This window comes from Furipterus horrens, unplaced genomic scaffold, assembly GCF_987537825.1.
Source record: "Furipterus horrens unplaced genomic scaffold, mFurHor1.1.pri manual_scaffold_13, whole genome shotgun sequence".
Classification (NCBI taxonomy): domain Eukaryota; kingdom Metazoa; phylum Chordata; class Mammalia; order Chiroptera; family Furipteridae; genus Furipterus; species Furipterus horrens.
This window is the reverse complement of record NW_028327183.1, coordinates 42,322,514-42,339,118: the sequence shown is the minus strand read 5'-3', so window position 1 is coordinate 42,339,118 and position 16,605 is coordinate 42,322,514. Positions and strand designations below refer to the sequence as shown.

Sequence of the window (16,605 nt, the reverse complement as noted above, 5' to 3'; positions counted from 1 at the left end):
TGACGCTCCTAAGGACACAGGGGAGGATCATACCTGGGCCCCAGGCTTCTTGAGCAGCCTCTGAAATTTGTTTCCTCCCATGGGAGAAATGTGTCTGAATAAAAAGGAAGGACAGGAGGAGAGGCAGATGTACTGCCCTCCCAGCCTCCCACACACATGACTCTCTTTGGGGCTGCTGAGAGAAAGAATTTGTTTGATATTGATTACTTGATCTCATGCTGTGCGTAAGAGGCCCCTCAGAGAGAGTTAGTTGGGAGTTCTCTGTACTCAGGTACCTCTCTCAGGGTTTTCTCACCCTGACACAGACCATATATACTTCGTCACCCAAGATAGTCTGTGTTCTATAATTTTGCCTCGCTCAGGCCACTTCTAAACTATTTCTGAAATTAGTTCGATATTTATAATAAAAATTATATATCAGACGTCAACATGCTGCCTCACAAATGATCCATCATACAATGTCTTCTTTACAGACAGAAGGAAGAGAAATTGCTGAGGTGTTATTAGACACAAATAACACTGCCCACGCAGGCGGCCTGTGTGAATCAGATGCTGGACGCAGCACAGAATCACTACCCGTTTCTTGGCTAAATTCAACGGTCTTTTCACCACCTCTTATTGTTCACTTTTACAACATCTAAGACCACAGGCAACTGTTTTTCTTCTTGAGTGTCGTCCTCCTGTCCCCCACCTACACACTGCTTCTCCTATATCCAGGGCCTGGCAGCTCAGGGTTTGGGGCACCCCCAGGCCCATCCTCTCCCCTCCCCTCTCTAAGGGCGGTCAGCGCTCCAGTTCTCAAACACAAACCCTTTGTCCATAGAGCCTCTTGCTCCCAAACATGGAGTCTCCGTTTCTGCTCTTAAGTGTCATCCCGTGTCCTCTTCCTAACCACACCCCACTCCTGGCTCAGTTTCCTCCCCGACACAGCCCAACTCTTTAAGGAGACGTCATTTATAACAGTGATGGCACCCTCCTCCATTCGCACTGTGAGTTCTCAGAATCAGTCCGTGCGCTGCACGTTTTATAAACTCAGTTCACGACCAGTAACCTTGTTTACTGATGAGGAAACTGAGGTACAGCAAGGTCAAGTTGTTACAGAAACAGGGGTGTTCCAAAAAACCCCAGAGTTTGCGGCTGGGGGATGGGGAAAAGGAAGCAGCTTTTAGAATGTTTCCACATGCCTGAGGCTGGTGGCTAGTGTCTTTTTTTATGCAAAACGGCTTTAATGCATCCAAAGCCTCAGGTAGATGGGAGGGGACTTGGACCAGGGGATGGTCTGGAGAAAGCACACAGAGCCTGCGTGAGGTTCTGTGAATGGTCAGAACTGGTTACCGCACCCACTGCATCAGAGGACGTAGTCAGGGATTTAAAAATAAGCGGCAGACATTTTAGCCAGGCGGACGGTGTGGATTTGACTAAGGCTGAGACTGACTATGTGCATTTAACTGGGGCTGGGGCTGACTGTGTGGATTTGACTGGGAACAGACTGGCCATGTGGATTACAAAAGGACTAACTATACAGTTTCCAAGGAGGCTGAGAATCCACGAGGTTCTGGATTAAAAGCTGGTGGACCCCATAACACAGACGAGGTCTCCTGAATCAGGATTGAATGATTGGCAGCTACTGGTAAAGCTGAACTGTGTTTGGAAAGTAGGGAAAGGGTTTCTCTAACTTTTCTAAAACTAGCCTGGTTTGGTAGGGGGGAGGCAAGGATATGTGTTTGTGGGTGTTTAAAAGAACATAAGACTTAACAACAGAAATCCGCAAATAACTAAATCTATATAACTGTTAAATAAATAATTTTTTCTTTTCACTAAACTCTGGTATTGAGAGTTATAATTCTGGCGGCGGGCAATCGGGCCCCTAACTAAAGAGCCCGTGGGTTTGTTTTCAACTGGAGCAACCCAGGGGTTCTGTAACAAAGTCAGGAGCCCACATGCGCACCAGGAGCGCAGACGACAGCTGGGGTTGGACCCGCTGATCGCTTCGCAAGTTCAGATCTGTGCCTGTCACGTCCAGCGTCACCTGTGAGTGCCGCCCTTTTACAGACGTGGAAATGGAGAGGTGAGAGGTGAAACAACCTGCCCAAGACGACCCATTTGTTCAGAAGCTGAGCAGCAACGCAGACCACGCTGCCTGACTCCGAAGGCCCCGCTGTAACTGTTTCTGTAACCCGTCTTTTGACTTCCTCATTCTCCCACAACGTGACCTCTTCCTGCTCAAGATCCTGCTCTTGGGCCTCCATCCTACAGACACAGAGTCTCTGAGACCCCGTCCCGTGTCCCTGTAACCATCCATTCACATCCTAGGGGGTGGAGACCAAACCCATCCCTGCCCCCACCCCCGAGTTCCCCCTCAGCCTGGGTAAGTACCCCCGCTGCCTGTAGAGCGTCAGCGCCCCCTGCTGGTGAAAGCTCAGCCCCACCTCAGCCCCTCCCACCCCTCGGCCCTCCCTAAGCCCCACCACCCAGGGCCTCACTACTATCCTGGGGCTCTGCAGGCCATTCCCCTCTTCCTCCCTTTGCTTTGTCCCCCTGGCCTCACTGTGCTTCACTCTTCCTTTGCCCCGCCCCCCTCTTTCTCTGACGTCCAGACACCTGGCCAGGTGGTTCATTCACCTGCCCCTACTCCCCTCCTGCCCAGCTACCTCCTCTGCCACCTCCCCTCCCTGGGGCTGGCCAGCAAAATGTCCCTGGAGCCTGGCGTCCCAGCCAGTGAGCAGCCGGACCTCTCAAAGTTGCATGAGTTGGACACCTCAGCCTCCCCAAGAGACTGCCACCGAGGGCCCCCTTGTCAAAGCAAAGGCTGCCAGGCCAGAGAAGCTGGTTGCAGCAACAAGAGGAGAACTGCCATTGAAGAAATCTCTGCCAGTTCGATATAAAAACTCATGTTCAGGTTTCTGATTACGGGTAAAGATGATGTTTCTAAGTGGACGCCTCAGCCCCTCTGAATGGGATGAGCAATAACGAAAGGCCTCGTGTGCCTTTCACACGTTACTCCCTTCTGTTCAGATAGCAGACAAAGGACAGTTCACATAAAGAATGGAAGGTGGCGTCATGTGGGCTCCTTTTGTTACAAGACATGAGGCTGGGGGAGGGGACAGAAGAGAAAACAGAAGAGCTGAAAAACCGGAAAGGGAAAAAAGAAGTAAAACCAGGGGAAAAGACAGGGAAAAACGGAAGAATTGCTTTGCATTTTTCCCAGCGGCCTCACCTGGGACACAGGTTAGTATGTGATGGCTGAAATGAGCCACACTCAGCTGACTCTGCATCTGTCACCTACATCCAGGCCACGGGTTCTCAAACTATATGCCCTCGGGACCCCTTTACATTACAGTAGTCCCTCTCTATATCACGATTCACTTATCATGGACTCACTGTATCGCAGGATTTTAAAAAATAATATATTTATTTATCATGAATTTTTCACTATATCGCGGGATTTTGCAGTACTGTATATGTATGTTGTTAAAGTTACGTAGGTTTAAGAGTGTAGAATATGTTTAAGAACATAAGTAGTGTTTATAAAAGTGTGGAAAAGGTTAATGAGGGAGTGGGAACAGTTTATAAGTGTGTGGGAAGGGTTTATAAAGCCTTAAAATATATATAAATACTAAAATAAATGTAAGGTTCCTACTTCGTGGGTTTTCACCTATCGCGGGGGCGTCTAGGACATAATACCTGTGATTAGTGAGGGAATACTGTATTAAAAATGAGTAAGGACCCCAAAACTTTTACTTATGTAGAGAATATCTACCAGTCTTCTTTATATTAGAAATTAAAACAAAACCTTAAAATATTTACATAAACAACATGTTGATGAAAAATATATTTAATGCCATTTATTCATCATAAAATACAATGATAGGAGAAAGACAAAGTTATCTTTCTCTAACCAGGTGACCAGAAAATGGTTGAGCCGGTCCTGCACACCCTGGCCTTTTGCCCCGTGTTCCTGTGAAATGGTTTGAACAAACATTCTCCATCGTTGTAAGAAATGTTTGCTGTTCCCTGACGCTGAGTGCAGGAAAAGTGAGGGGAGGCTGACTGGTGCTGAGACAGTGGGACGGGGAGGAGTCTGTGAAGATGGCTGGTGCTCTTGTGGCTGAAGTGCAGCCGCCCTGCAACACAGGAAACTCTCCGAGACCCCAGGCAGCAGGCGAGCAGGGCTTTAAGGAGGAGGCGGCTCTGGGCCCTCAGGCCAGCCGCCCTCCCTCGTGGGGCAGCTAGAAGCACTCGGTGAAGTCCTGTGACTTACCTCCTTCCATTGCCCTCAGAGATTGCAGGACATCTGTCATTCTGGGTGGGAACAAAGAAAGCCTCCAGGTCTGATCATGTGTTTCCAGAACATGGACTCTCGCTGCATCTCTTCCAGTTCCCAGTCAAAAACTTCCAGGTCAGCAACAGAGCCTGGCATTTCTGAAGACCCCTTCAATGTTGCCCCCAAGTAGCACTTGGGAAGGAAAGTTGCTATGACATGGCTCCACCTGCCCTCCTGGGGACTGGATGCATCTTGTAAGAGGACAAGTTGCCAACATGGAGAGCAGTGGGACTGGCCAACCATGAACGGCGAGCTTCTTGCCCAGGTCTCTCTGTTTGCTGCAGCCCGGGGGCCTGGAATGAACCTCCAAGAACTAGTCTTACCTTAGGCCTGGGTTAGGGGCTGCAGAGCTCTCGGGGACAGGACAGCTGTTCATGGCTTCAATGAACTGGGTCCTTGCTTTCCTTCCTTGGGGGACACTGCACAGCTCTGTCCTTGGCCAGTCCTTTCTGAGACGCTGGTGTCTGGGGGACCTTGGGTCGCAGAGAGAAGGGGCTCCTCTTGGGGTAGAACTTACCCTCGGAGCAGATGGAGGACAGAGTATGGGGGCTAACGGCTGAGTAAGGGTCTGTGGAGGGGTCCCCAGTTCTCACCCTCTGCCTGGCTCCCCACCTGCTCCTCACATTAGACCTCAGAGCTGAAGGCTGGGGTTTTCAGGCAGACTGCATTCACCTCACAGTCGTTTGCAAACTTGAGGTCATCAGCAGGAGGGACCGGGCTCCCCCTGTCTGTAAAATCACTGTACATCCTGGAGAAAGGGGGGGGGGCGGGGGCCAGTCACAGGGCGTGTCTTCAGAGCAGGATGACTTCCCCCCACAGGACGGCAGTCAGCAAGACTGAGAATTCTACAGGAGCAAAAGAAAGTCTAATCCTGGGCCCTGAGCACCCCAGGCTGTGGTCAGGAAACCAGACCCGGATGTGGCCCTTGGAGGGGGCAGGCAGCCTTGCGGTTTGTGACTTTTCAGGGGTCCCCCTCCCCACACTGAGTCAGCACTCCCAAGACTCACCCTCCAAAAAGGACGTGCTGCTGAGTTTTGGCCGTCCGATCTGGAGCTGTCTGGCCCAGATAGGAAGACAGAAGAGTAGAAATGGGGGTTCCCCAATTTCTGGCCAGTCTGTCCCTCCCTTGCTTCTGTCAAGGCCGGGAAATGGGAACAGCCCTGGGAGCCCTGGGGCCTGCAGGGAAGGAAAGGAAGGAGGGTGTGGGGGCCGGGAGTCCTCAGTGAGGCCCCTCCAGACAGCCTTCACCTCCACCTGCAACTGTCTCCCCACCTGCTAGTGCTCACCCAGGAAGGCTGCAGGAACACACCCCCTGGAGGGCCACCCACCCGGTGACAGGAGCCAGACACCGAGGTGGCTGAGCACTCCCTGGAGAGAAGGGGACCTCCTGGAGCGCAGGAGGGCCCACCAGCATTACCTGTAGCTGCTGCCCACCGTGTTCTGCTGCCTGCGCCCAGCACCTGACCGACTCATGAGGCTTTCAGGCATCTGTGTGCCCACTGACACGAACTGCAGGTCCCGGGGACAGATTGCAGGATGGCCCACGAGAGGGGTGGTGGTGGGGAGAGGTGTCTGGGGAGGAGGGGTGCAGGCGCGGGTGGGCCTTCTCCTCCCGTGGCCTGAGGCCAGAGAAGGGTGAGAAGGGGGGTGTGGGGCATAAGGAGATTGAAAAAGTTTTAAATCGTAGTGAATGGCCAGGCATTCAGGGTGGAGGCAAGGAGGAGAAGGGGGACCGGCAGGGTGGGCGTAGCTGGGGAGCCGAGGAGTGCACTGGGGGCCGCAGGCCTTGCGGGCTCCCACGTGAGTAGTAGGGCACCTGCTGCTGAGAGATGGCAGCTTGGTCTGGCGAGATGGGGGAGCAGGAGGAGAGCCAGGTCAGGGGCCCTGAGAGAGGATCTGCCCAACCCAGCGGTGGTGACCAAATGGGGAGTGGGAGGCAGGGAAAGCGGGAGGGGTAGAGGGGGGCGTGGGGACAGCGGAGAAAGAGACTCGCTTTTCCCTCATCGCTGCCAATGCGCAGTGAGAGCCGGACCCAGCTGTGGGCTCTGGCACCCGCCTGGGCCCTTGTGACCTCAGCAGCGGAGGCTGCTACACACGGAGCTCTGGGGCCCCGCCCGCCCGGGGCTCCGCTGTGTGCGCCGGAGCGGCGAGCAAACTGGCCTCTCGTTTTCAGCACAGTTTACGTTCAGCATGATTTTGAGTTTGTTTCGCGTGTACAGCGCAGTGGCGAGATGAGCACGTGCCTCACAGTGTTCTCCGGCCCGCGTGCAGCACCGCGCGGTTACTACGGTGTCATTGCCCAGGCTCCTGCGCTGTTTCCATCCCATGTCTGTTCTGTAGCCGCCAATGTGTGCTTGTCCATTGTTTCACCTTTCTCATCCAGTCCCCGATACCTCCTCCACTCTGGCAACCATTACTCAGTTCTCCGTGTCTGTGAGTCTGTTTCTGCTTTGTTTCCCCATTTATATTGTTTAATTTTGTTTATTCATCGAGATACACACATCAGTGAAATCATGGTATTTTTCTTTCTCTGACTGACATTTCACAGACCATAATACCCTGTATGTCAATCCAATGGGTTGCAAAGGAAAGATTTTATTCTTTCTGGTGGCCGAGTAACACACCATTCTGTATGTGGTCCACTGCTCTTATCCTCTCACCTATTGACGGGACAGCATCCTGGCTGGCTTCCTGCCTGGGAGACTGGCTGAGAGCCTGGCGGGCTGGTGCTCAGGAGTAAGTCCTCCTCCAGGACACATCCACCCTCTCCCAGCTACCCGTTTGTGGGAGGGTCAGAGGGTTCAGCCAGTCACTGAGCCTGGGCACCTAGGAGATGTCTGGCTCAGGAATTTGCTAGGTTGAAGAGGAACATCCATGTTTGTCCCTGGGCACCCCTGGTCTGTGGGAGCCCAGGGAACAGAGGCAGCAGTGAGTGTCAGTCAAGAACCAAAAGCCTGGTATTTGAGCCCCCCTGGGGCTGTACGCTTGGGTGTGACCTCTGTCACTGAGCAGTGGGAAGACACATTACGGAACGGCGTTTAGTAAGGAGTCAGGGTGGCCCATCCATCGGTAGCTTCATCAGAAATTTGGAGGAAGAAAGTACTTGAACTGGAACAGGGGTTAAACGAACCTGAGAGACAGAAAGTGACTCATCCAAGGTCCAACACTTTCAGCGGTCAAGCCAGACAGTCTAATTTCCCATCAAAGACTGTCCATGAGGGTAACGTCAGGCTGTGAAAATGGACTCTTCAGTGTCCGAACCCCGTGAAATCTACTTGCTCCTCGTGTCCCATGATGCGGGCCAGGGAGCCCCTGCGGCTCATCCTCTCCACACACTGACACAGGGACCCAGGGATTCCCAGCCCTGTGGCTGCACCAAGTGCCCTGGAGGCCTGCTGCCCCTCCACACTCAGATGGCAAAGCCAACAGACCAGCGGCACGCAGGACAGATGGACAGGCAGTAGAAGGAAGGCCCAGGAGGGCCGCTCCCTCTGGTCCCGCCTCTGTCCAGACCTGGACCACACGGCGGGCGGGTGGGAGATGCAGGACAGCCCCAGTGTGTCTGTGCGCCTGGGACGGCTGCCCACCTTTCTGTCCCCAGGAAGTGCAGCCGACTCCGTCCACCTTCCCCAGGACAAGTGACCAGGGAGCAGAATCAAAGAACAGTATGTCATGCCAACCAACGCAGCCCTTCAGAGGCCCGTGAGTAAAGGCAACACTGTCCACTCGTCTCCAAAGACAGTCAGCTTGCTGTCCAGATTCACTTTCTGCCCCCTTTGCTTCTTAATGACAGAGAACACGTCATTCTGGAGCCACCAACATGGAGCAAACTCACGGCCAGTCGTCCCTCCACTCATGACCACCATGAGCGCAGGACACAACACAGAAGCCAGTGTCCCCGCATTCAGGAAGGAAGCAGCAGCGGGGAGACTGGGGACGGAAGTAAGAACTGGGTGAGTGAACAGCACAGCGTTGAGCAGATGGGTTTCCAGCGTGTTTCTCAGCTCTGTCCTGAAGGCGGTGAGTCTCAGCACGGCTCCACTGCCAGGATAGGCTCAGAGAGCTGGATGGGAGAGAAGATTTCGGAGCCAGAGTGCTGGCTCCTGGGGACCCTTCCTTCTCCTCTCTCCTTCCTGCTCCTCTCTCGACCCTGCTCCTACCCTGAAGCTGTAAACTCCTGAATTGCAGAGGAAACACTCGTCTCTGGCGAGGACTTGGGCAAATGGTCCCTGTGCTCCACAATTTGGGGGAAATCCTGCTTACTTTTTCTCTTTTTGCCTCTCACCAGTTTGCCCTGAAAACCACCCCATTCTGTGAAGCTTCTACACAGTACATGGGGGGAAAGGAACCTAAGATCTTACAGAAACCAGAGCTTGCAGCCAAAGGACCGGGGAAGATGGTGGAGAGTCCAGGAGAACACGTGCTGAGGGTGAGCGGGGCCCCCACGGAGTGCATCCTAGAGGCCACCGTGGGCTCTCCGCCATGCTGGTGCTGAGGTCACCCCTACAGACACCAAGACAAATATCCTCACAGACAAAACCAGGGGTCTCCCGACCTCTGCAGCCCAGCAGCGGGAAGACAGACTGTGGAATCGCCTTTAGTAAGAGTCAGGGCGGCCCGTCCATCGGTAGCTTCATGCGAAGTTTGGAGGGAGAAAGGACTTGGACTGGAACAGGCACAGAGGTCAGTGGGAGGAAACAGAGCTCTGGGGCTCCAGCCTGCAGACCTGCCGCACCCTGAATTATATTTCCAAGAAAATGTTTCTTTTTACAAATAAATCTATTTTTCTTTTGCCTTTTGCGTGGTTTCCTAGGTTTCCTATTTGAAAGACTCAATTTCTCATCTGAAAGGTGAACGTAAGCAACAAAGAGCAACTTTCAGCCCTCCCGTGCCTGGGGGAGGGAGGTGCTCACTCGGCGTGAGTTTCTTTTATTCTTTCATCCACCCACCCGCCCACCCACTCATCCATGCTATTCTGCCTGCCTGCTCGCCCATCGTGCGTGGAGTGGACCCAGCTGACGTCCTGTGAACATTCTAGCACAAGCGGCTGCTGCAGCATCCGGGCCACAGAGGGAGCGGCCATTGCGGTCTAGCTGCTCCCTCCAGCCCCACCGAGCCCCACACACCCAGTGGCCCTGACACACCGCCCACCAGGAATGGAGCAGGACACCTGGGGAGCAGACTCTTGCTTCTGCCCGTGCCAGAGCCTGCTCACCGCCCTGACAGCAGGGAAGGGTCCTGCTAAGGGAAGCCTGGCCCCACACCAAGGGCCCCCAGGCCCCAGATAGGGGAAGTGCACTAAAGCAGGGTGTTCTCATTTTTTTCCATCGTACAGATGAGGAAACAGGGGCACAGAGACAAAAGGTGCCTGGCCCAGAGTCGCACAAAGTCCAGATTGACCAGGACTCTGGAAAGGGAGAGAGGAAAGGGAGGAGAGAAGAAAGGAAAAGGGGAGGAAGAGGAAAGGAGAACCCTGGAGCCCGGGCTGGCGTGGGCAGCAGGAGCGGGGAGATGCCTAGTCACTGCCCCTGGCCTGCCTCTGTCTCCAGGCCTGGAGATGGGGCGCCCTGGGAGCCGCCCCCGCCCCTTCTCCCTGGGGCTGGGCCCCAGCTCCAGGTGCTGTGCGCGCCTGCCCCCTGGTGGTACGATCTGGAAACGCTTCCCCACCGCACTCCCCATGCCCAGCCCAGCCCAGCCCCACTCCCACTTCTGAGGGAATCGTGGCTGTTAGTCAGCGAGGCACCCACTGTGCACCAGGGCCTGAGCTGGAGATCAGAAAGGAAGAAAATGACCCTGATTCTGAGAGCGCACGGCTTAGGGGGAAGGTGGAGAAGGCAACTGATCACGACCATCTCAAGAGGTGGGGGCCAGGGTGGGGGAGCTCAGCTGTCCCATAGTAGGGCTGGTTGAAAGCAGGGCAGCCCGAGGTCAGGGCCTGGAGGGGCCCAAGGGTGCTCTGCCACACTGGCCTGTCTACGGACACAGCCCCTTAGCGGAGGGGACTTGGCCGCTTTGCAGCTGGGACCGCAGAGGAGCCTCCGGGCTGTGGGGGGAGGGGCGCAGAGGGGCGCACTGCGCAGGGTCCTCACCTGGCCTCACACTGAACTGGCTGATAAGGTTAAGGTTAGGTTTTGGAGCCAGACTGCCCGGGACCTCATGACACTGTGTGCCCTGTGCACTTCCTCTGTGGGGGCCTCAGGTTCCCCACTGGTGAGATGGGAAAAAGAGGCCAGGTCCTGACATCACTCTGTCCCTGAAACTGTCCCTGGGAACCTCAGACAGAACCACAGGTGGTGGCTGGGGCAGTGGGACAGCTGTGGGGGGATTCAGGAAGGCCCCACTGTAGCCCGGCAGCCACACAGCATCCCAACTGCGCCCACTACCAGTGCTGCAATAAGGAAGAAATGAGCAAAAACTAAAACTGCAGGAGCTAAAACCACCAGGGCCATCACAGCCCAGGGATGGAGGTCCCCCGGCCCCGCCAGAAGGGACAGCAAGCAGGGTCAACTGGCCACCAGAGGCCACAGGGCTGGCGCATGGGGACTGGGGGACAGGTTGCACATCCCACTGGGAACCAGTCTGCAGTCAGAACCCTCTCCCTCCATGAGGCCACTCACAGAGCAGCAACTGCAAGTCTGAACCAAATATTGACACGTAGGTCGGACAAAAGAGTAAAAGGATTTTTTTCATTTGTGAATTTATTTGAGATGTTGTAGAGAGGTTTGAGGAATCCTACGTTCACCAATCAGTTTTAACACAAAAATGAAATTTCATGATATCAGAAGTGTGTACCATCTGCTCCTCTGTGGCCCTGGCTGTGACTGGGTCTCGGGGGCAGGGTCTGCACAGCCCACCTTTCAGGTGCTGAGAGGGGCTGGGAGACAGACAGGCGGACAAGAACACCATTGTATTTCAGGAGATTCTGAGAGCCATGAAGAAAACAGGCTTAGGCAATGGGTCCAGGCAGTGATGCGGACCACACTGGTTTTCTACTGGAGCCCTAACACATGGCTTCATACTTGAAATATAAAGAGTCTCAACAACTGTTCAGTTGGTACTATTTAATAAATGTATATAAAGAAAAAGAGGAATACCAACTCCAGCAAAGTTAAGCATTTTTTTTTTAAGGAAAGTAATGTAAGTGTTCAGAACTATTCTGAATTATCACTATTCTAACAAGCAAATTTAAGTAGCAGTTCTCATTGCAACATACAAAATGAAATATGTAAATTGCCTAAAGGTGAGCTACCTACTCTAAAAGTGAATGTACGAAGACTGATTATCTTTGCAGGTAATCAACAAAGCTTAGGGCGTGGCAGTCACCCAGGCCCTTTAAAAACAGATTTTTTAAAATGGAGAACGTCTTTGAAAAAGGGAGTGGGGGAATCCAACAATTAAATTACCCTCAGTCAAACTAAGTCTTATTTCAAAGCCAGGGCTGCTCATGTCTAGGCATAAAGTCACAGGAGGTCATATTTGGCAGAAAAAGAATTCTTGAGGTGGTGTACTGTTTTAACACAAAACAAACACAATGAGTTATTCACAAGAGACAGTCTTGTTTAAAAATAAAAACTATTCATACAAATCTCAAATTTAAAAAATACACTAATAGAAACACAGGGGCCCTCCTGCGCCAGTAGGAACGGAATACAACAGCGACTGAACCAGTGGTAGGCACCCTGGGGTGACTTATTGGTCTACGGCTAAGCTATTATTAATAGTGTGATAGCTGCTTCCAAAAGGTCATGACAGCGCCTGGCTCATTCGAGTCCCATAATGCTCCTGTCCGGCTTCCCTTCTCCCACACCTGGCCCAAATTGGTAGAAGCTACAGAAAATAAAATATTTTTTTACAAATCATCCTGTCAGTGATCACCTGACAGGTGTCTTACATTTCCCACGTGTGCCCGAGGCCAACATTTTAGCTGTGGAAATCTGCCCTATCGGAACTCTGCGTTTGAGAAATTAACCCGAAACTAGCTACCTTTGTCTGCTTCCTCCTAAGACAAGTGCTGCCTTTCTGGTCCCTAAAGGCTGGCCACTGTCTTGGGGGACTCTTAGTCCATCCATCAGCGATCTCTCCAAGACTTCTGGGAGCCGGTATTTCAAGAGGTAATTCCGCTGCATCCTCTACAACAGAAGACTAACCCATTTAAGACATTCCGTGCATAACATCTAACCTACTCATCCGGAAGAGCACACACACAGAACGATGCTCGGCAAACAACTCCAACACTGGAGGGGCACCTGTCCGCCCTGGATCCGCTGAGCTGAAATATGCTGATTTGGTTTGGTGCGACTTACGTGTTGTTTTTTTTTTTTAATACATTTTACATTCCTCAGCACTCTTATACGTAGAGGAAAGTTGCCAAGAAAATACAGAACTGCCCCTCATCCAGTGCCCCCCGATGTTAACGTCTTCCGTTATTACCCCCCTCAGCTTTGTCAAAATGTTTCTTTATAAGCACAAACTCCAAAAGGCCATTATTAGTCCAGTACTTTCAAGAGTATCGCCCCGATGTCGAAGTTCCACCCTCTAGCTATGCTGAGCGTGTGCAAGTACAGTCGTTTGCAACTCCCGGCAACGATGCCAGCGGCACATAATGCCCACAGCGATTTTCTCGCCCACACAGCCAGCCAGGGGAGAGGAACGCCAGGGCCCCGCCGCGCGCCAGCTTTTCCCTGGATTTCCGCCTTCGGAAGTCCTCCCAGGCGGCCACGGACGCGGCCCAGCGAAGAGATTACCTGGACACCTCTACCTGCCCAGCCGCGGGGCGCATCGCCAGCAGCTCCAGGGCTCCACTGAGCAGAGCGACCAACCGCCACCGGGGAGGGGGCGGTCCGCGCGCCAGAGCCGCAGCCCTGGAGGAGCGCCCCCAAGCTCCCTCCACGCACCCTGGCCACCGGGGAGCACAGATGCGGGTGCGCCCGGAGCGGGTCCCCTGACGAGGACCCTGAGGCGGGGGAGGGGGACTCTACGGAGTTCAGTCCCCAAGGCAAGGGTCCCCCCAGGGGGCTTCGGCGAAACAAAGGCGGGGCGAGCGCTGAGGAGCAGAGAAGAACGCAGACGACGGAACGCAGGACCGCGCTCGCTCCGCACCGCGTCCGCCCGCCCCGCTCCGCATGGCCTCGCAGCAGGGGCGGCGCCCGGCGGGCAGCGGCCTCCCCAGGCGTCCCGACTTGGCTCGCCTGCCGGCGCCCCACTCACCTGTACTCCTGTCTCAGGGCGCTCGCTCGCCGCTGCCGGCCGCACAACGGGCCTTTCGCGCTGGGACCGTACTCTGATTGGGCAACGAGCGGGCGACAGGGCTGCGGCGGCAGGACCGAGTGGCTGGGAGGGGGCCGCCCGGGGGGGGGGGTGGCGCGAGCAGCACCACTGCCTCCAGTCCCTCCGACCAGCGTGGTCGCCTCCTCCTGGCGCACACCTGCCGCCCCTCGAAGGGCCTCGGCACGCCCACCCGGGGGTGGCCCGGCGCTGTGACTCCGCTCTGCGCCGCTGTCGCGCCCTCCGCTGCCCACCTGCGGGATGGGCTGTGCCTCGGCGCCGCCTTCCCGGGCGCTGGGCGCTCTTCTTCTCCGCTGCCCAACCTGCCTCCACTCGCAGCCCGGTGACGGAGCCTCACTCCCGGCAGCCGCTGCCCGCCGCTCGGCTGCCTCCGGCACCTTCCCGCCTGCAGTCTCTGAAGCGCCCCGACCTGCTTCCGACCCCTGTCACCTCCTAGTCCGCGTCCACTTGCTTGGGAGGCCTCGGGCTTTTTCCCCGAGAAAGCCCTCCTCGCCTTGCCCACTGCGGATGCGCGCCTTTCCAGCCTCTTGCCCATCCATCTGATACTGTCCACTACGTGATAGTCACGGGACAACAGCTCCAGCGTCCTAACGGATGTTTCCCCTCCAGGCTGAGGTCAGGGTGGGCCCATGCGGCGTGGTCCCAACAGCCTCACCTGAGCCGCCTTGTCCCAAGGGCCTGCGCCTACCCCTCTTCTGGCCCCCACCAGTCTCCACGTCTAACCTCTGCCTGCCCATGGCCCTCAGCACCCCCATCTGGGCTTCAGCTCCCCTCCCCTGCACTCGCCTCCCCGCCAGTGCTCCATCCTCAGGCTCAGCCTCTGCTACCCCTCTGCTCCTTCCAGCGGCCCTAGTGCAGCCTCACTCTTGGCACCGCCTCCATTCCTTTGCACCCCGACCCCAGCCCCAGCCGTCCTTCCTGAGGATAGGACCCTTCTCACCCAGGGCCTGCCCATTCACTCCACAAACATTTATGAACATGCCTGCTATCTGCCAGGCACTGATCTGGATGCTGGGGAGAAACCAGTGAACATAACCGACAAAATCCCTGCCTTCCTTCGTCATCATCCTTGGGCTAACAGAACATTAAAAAAAAAAAAGTACATTATATGGTATGTTGGAAAGCGGCAAGTTCTGTAGGAAAACAATTAAGCAGAGCAGGCAGCTGGGGCGAAGGGGTGCAGTCAGGCTGGAAGGCTTGAGGAAGAGAGGCCCTCAGGGAGGAGGGGCGGAGGGGTGCGGGCAGTGGCGCAGCCTTGCTGCAGGTGGGGGCAGTGAATAGCAGGACATGGGACAGGCAGGCCTGTGTATGGACTTGGGTTTTTATTGAGTGAGGAGGGGAAGCATCAGAGGGCTTGGATTCCCGCAGGGATGTGACCTCACTCACGTCTTAAACAACCTGGCTGCTGGGGGGGTGGGTGGACAAAGGCCAGACCTAATCACAACTCGGCCTGTGGTGGGAAAATGGAGTGGTGAGAAATGGTCAAGTTCTGGCTCTCTTCTGACGGGAGAACCAACAAGATATCCTGGAAGTGGAGTGTGAGAAAAACAGAAGCGTCAGGGCCGCTGTCCGGTGTTCAGCTGAGAGCTGGAAGGAATGATTTGCCATCACTGAGATGGGAGACTGCAGGTGTAGGGCCGCGGGTGGTCAGGGGGCCCGTTTTGGACATAATTCCGGGTTTTGATTAGAGATCCAAGTGGCTGTATCAGTAGACAGTTGAATATGAGTCTGGAGTCCCAGGGAGACATCGGCACAGACAGTATTGAAAGCCCGGAGGCGGGATGACTCTGCACTGTGGTGAGGGCGGTGGGAACAGGACTAACCCCGCCAGCGCAGAGAGGCTGGAAGAGGAGGACCCAGCCGCGGAGATGGAAAGGCGGAATCACCGTGCAGGAGGAAAATGGGGGCTGAGAGGAGAAAGCGACACGTGAGGTGGTGTGGTCAGCGGGTCCTGTGCTGCCCGGAGGCCAACCAAGATGAGGATTTAGCGACATGGAGGCCGCTGCGGCCTTTACTCAGCTCCAACTGTCTGTCCCGCGTCTGCCCCTGACAGCTTCCTGCGCCCTGTTCCCCAGGTTCCTTGGGACCTAAATCGGCCACATCAGACCCTTCTCGCTGTCCCCTCCTGCCATTTTCAGTTTCTATCCCTAAGCCTGGGTACAACACTGGAGCATGTTGCTTGTTCTTTTCCTTATTCACTGTTTTTCCTTTTTGTTTGTTTAAATAATCTCTTATAAGAAAAATATTAAGTAACTAACAGTACAGGTGGCTCGTAGATAGAGTGCAAATCACCAGAGTTGTGCTGCCAAAGTGACTCAGGTTGGCAAACAAAGTCTCTTTCCCTCTCCTTCCTCTAACCCATCTCTAGGTGTGGCCAGAGTAACCTTTTTAAATCACAAACTTTAGGTCATGTTACCCTATTACACTCAAGATGAAGTTCAAACTCCTTAGCAGAGCCTGCAAATGAACACTTCAATCTACTCTTGCAATTCTCCTTCTGGAGCTGCTCAGGGCTAAGAAGCTCCCCACCCCCAGTCCCCTGCTCATAAAGGTCCATTCAGCCTTCCAGACTCAGCAGGACCCCTCATTCCTTCAGATGCCCCCCGACCCTCTAGGCTACCCTAAGTGTCCTGTGTGTACACCTGTACCACATCCTGTTGGTGACACACGATTTTCTGTTTGTGTCTGTCTCCACTCCAGTGGGAGCATTTCAGGAGATGGCAAGGATTGTATGGCTTTCATGTTAAGTCCCCAGCCTCCTGGTACACACAAGAGAAAATATCCAGATGTGTCTATTGAGTGGGTACATTTATTCATGGGCATCTGTCTGCCTCAACCTCCTTCCTCCCTACTGTACCGTACGTGGGAGTGATTTGCATGACCTTCTTGCTGCACAAGGCCAATGACGTCATGCCTAATACACAGTCGGCACAAAATAAATATGGAACAAATGAATAAATATCAAACCATAAAACTAAAAAGAAGAGCCGCACAGA

The 16,605-nt window shown here is 54.4% G+C and overlaps 1 long non-coding RNA gene across 2 annotated transcripts; it reads right to left on the bottom strand.

Moving 5' to 3' along the window:
• Positions 1–3,846: 3,846 nt before the first annotated feature.
• On the bottom strand, positions 3,847–5,887 carry LOC149994770 (uncharacterized). 2 transcript variants are annotated; one of them, XR_016507744.1, is made up of 4 exons: positions 5,742–5,887; positions 5,332–5,500; positions 4,262–5,072; positions 3,847–4,124 (listed from the first exon to the last, which is right to left on the bottom strand). It is a non-coding gene; the product is annotated as an uncharacterized LOC149994770 (long non-coding RNA). The 2 variants fall into 2 exon arrangements; XR_016507743.1 differs by having other exon boundaries at positions 5,332–5,887.
• Between the last annotated feature and the right edge of the window lie 10,718 nt (positions 5,888–16,605).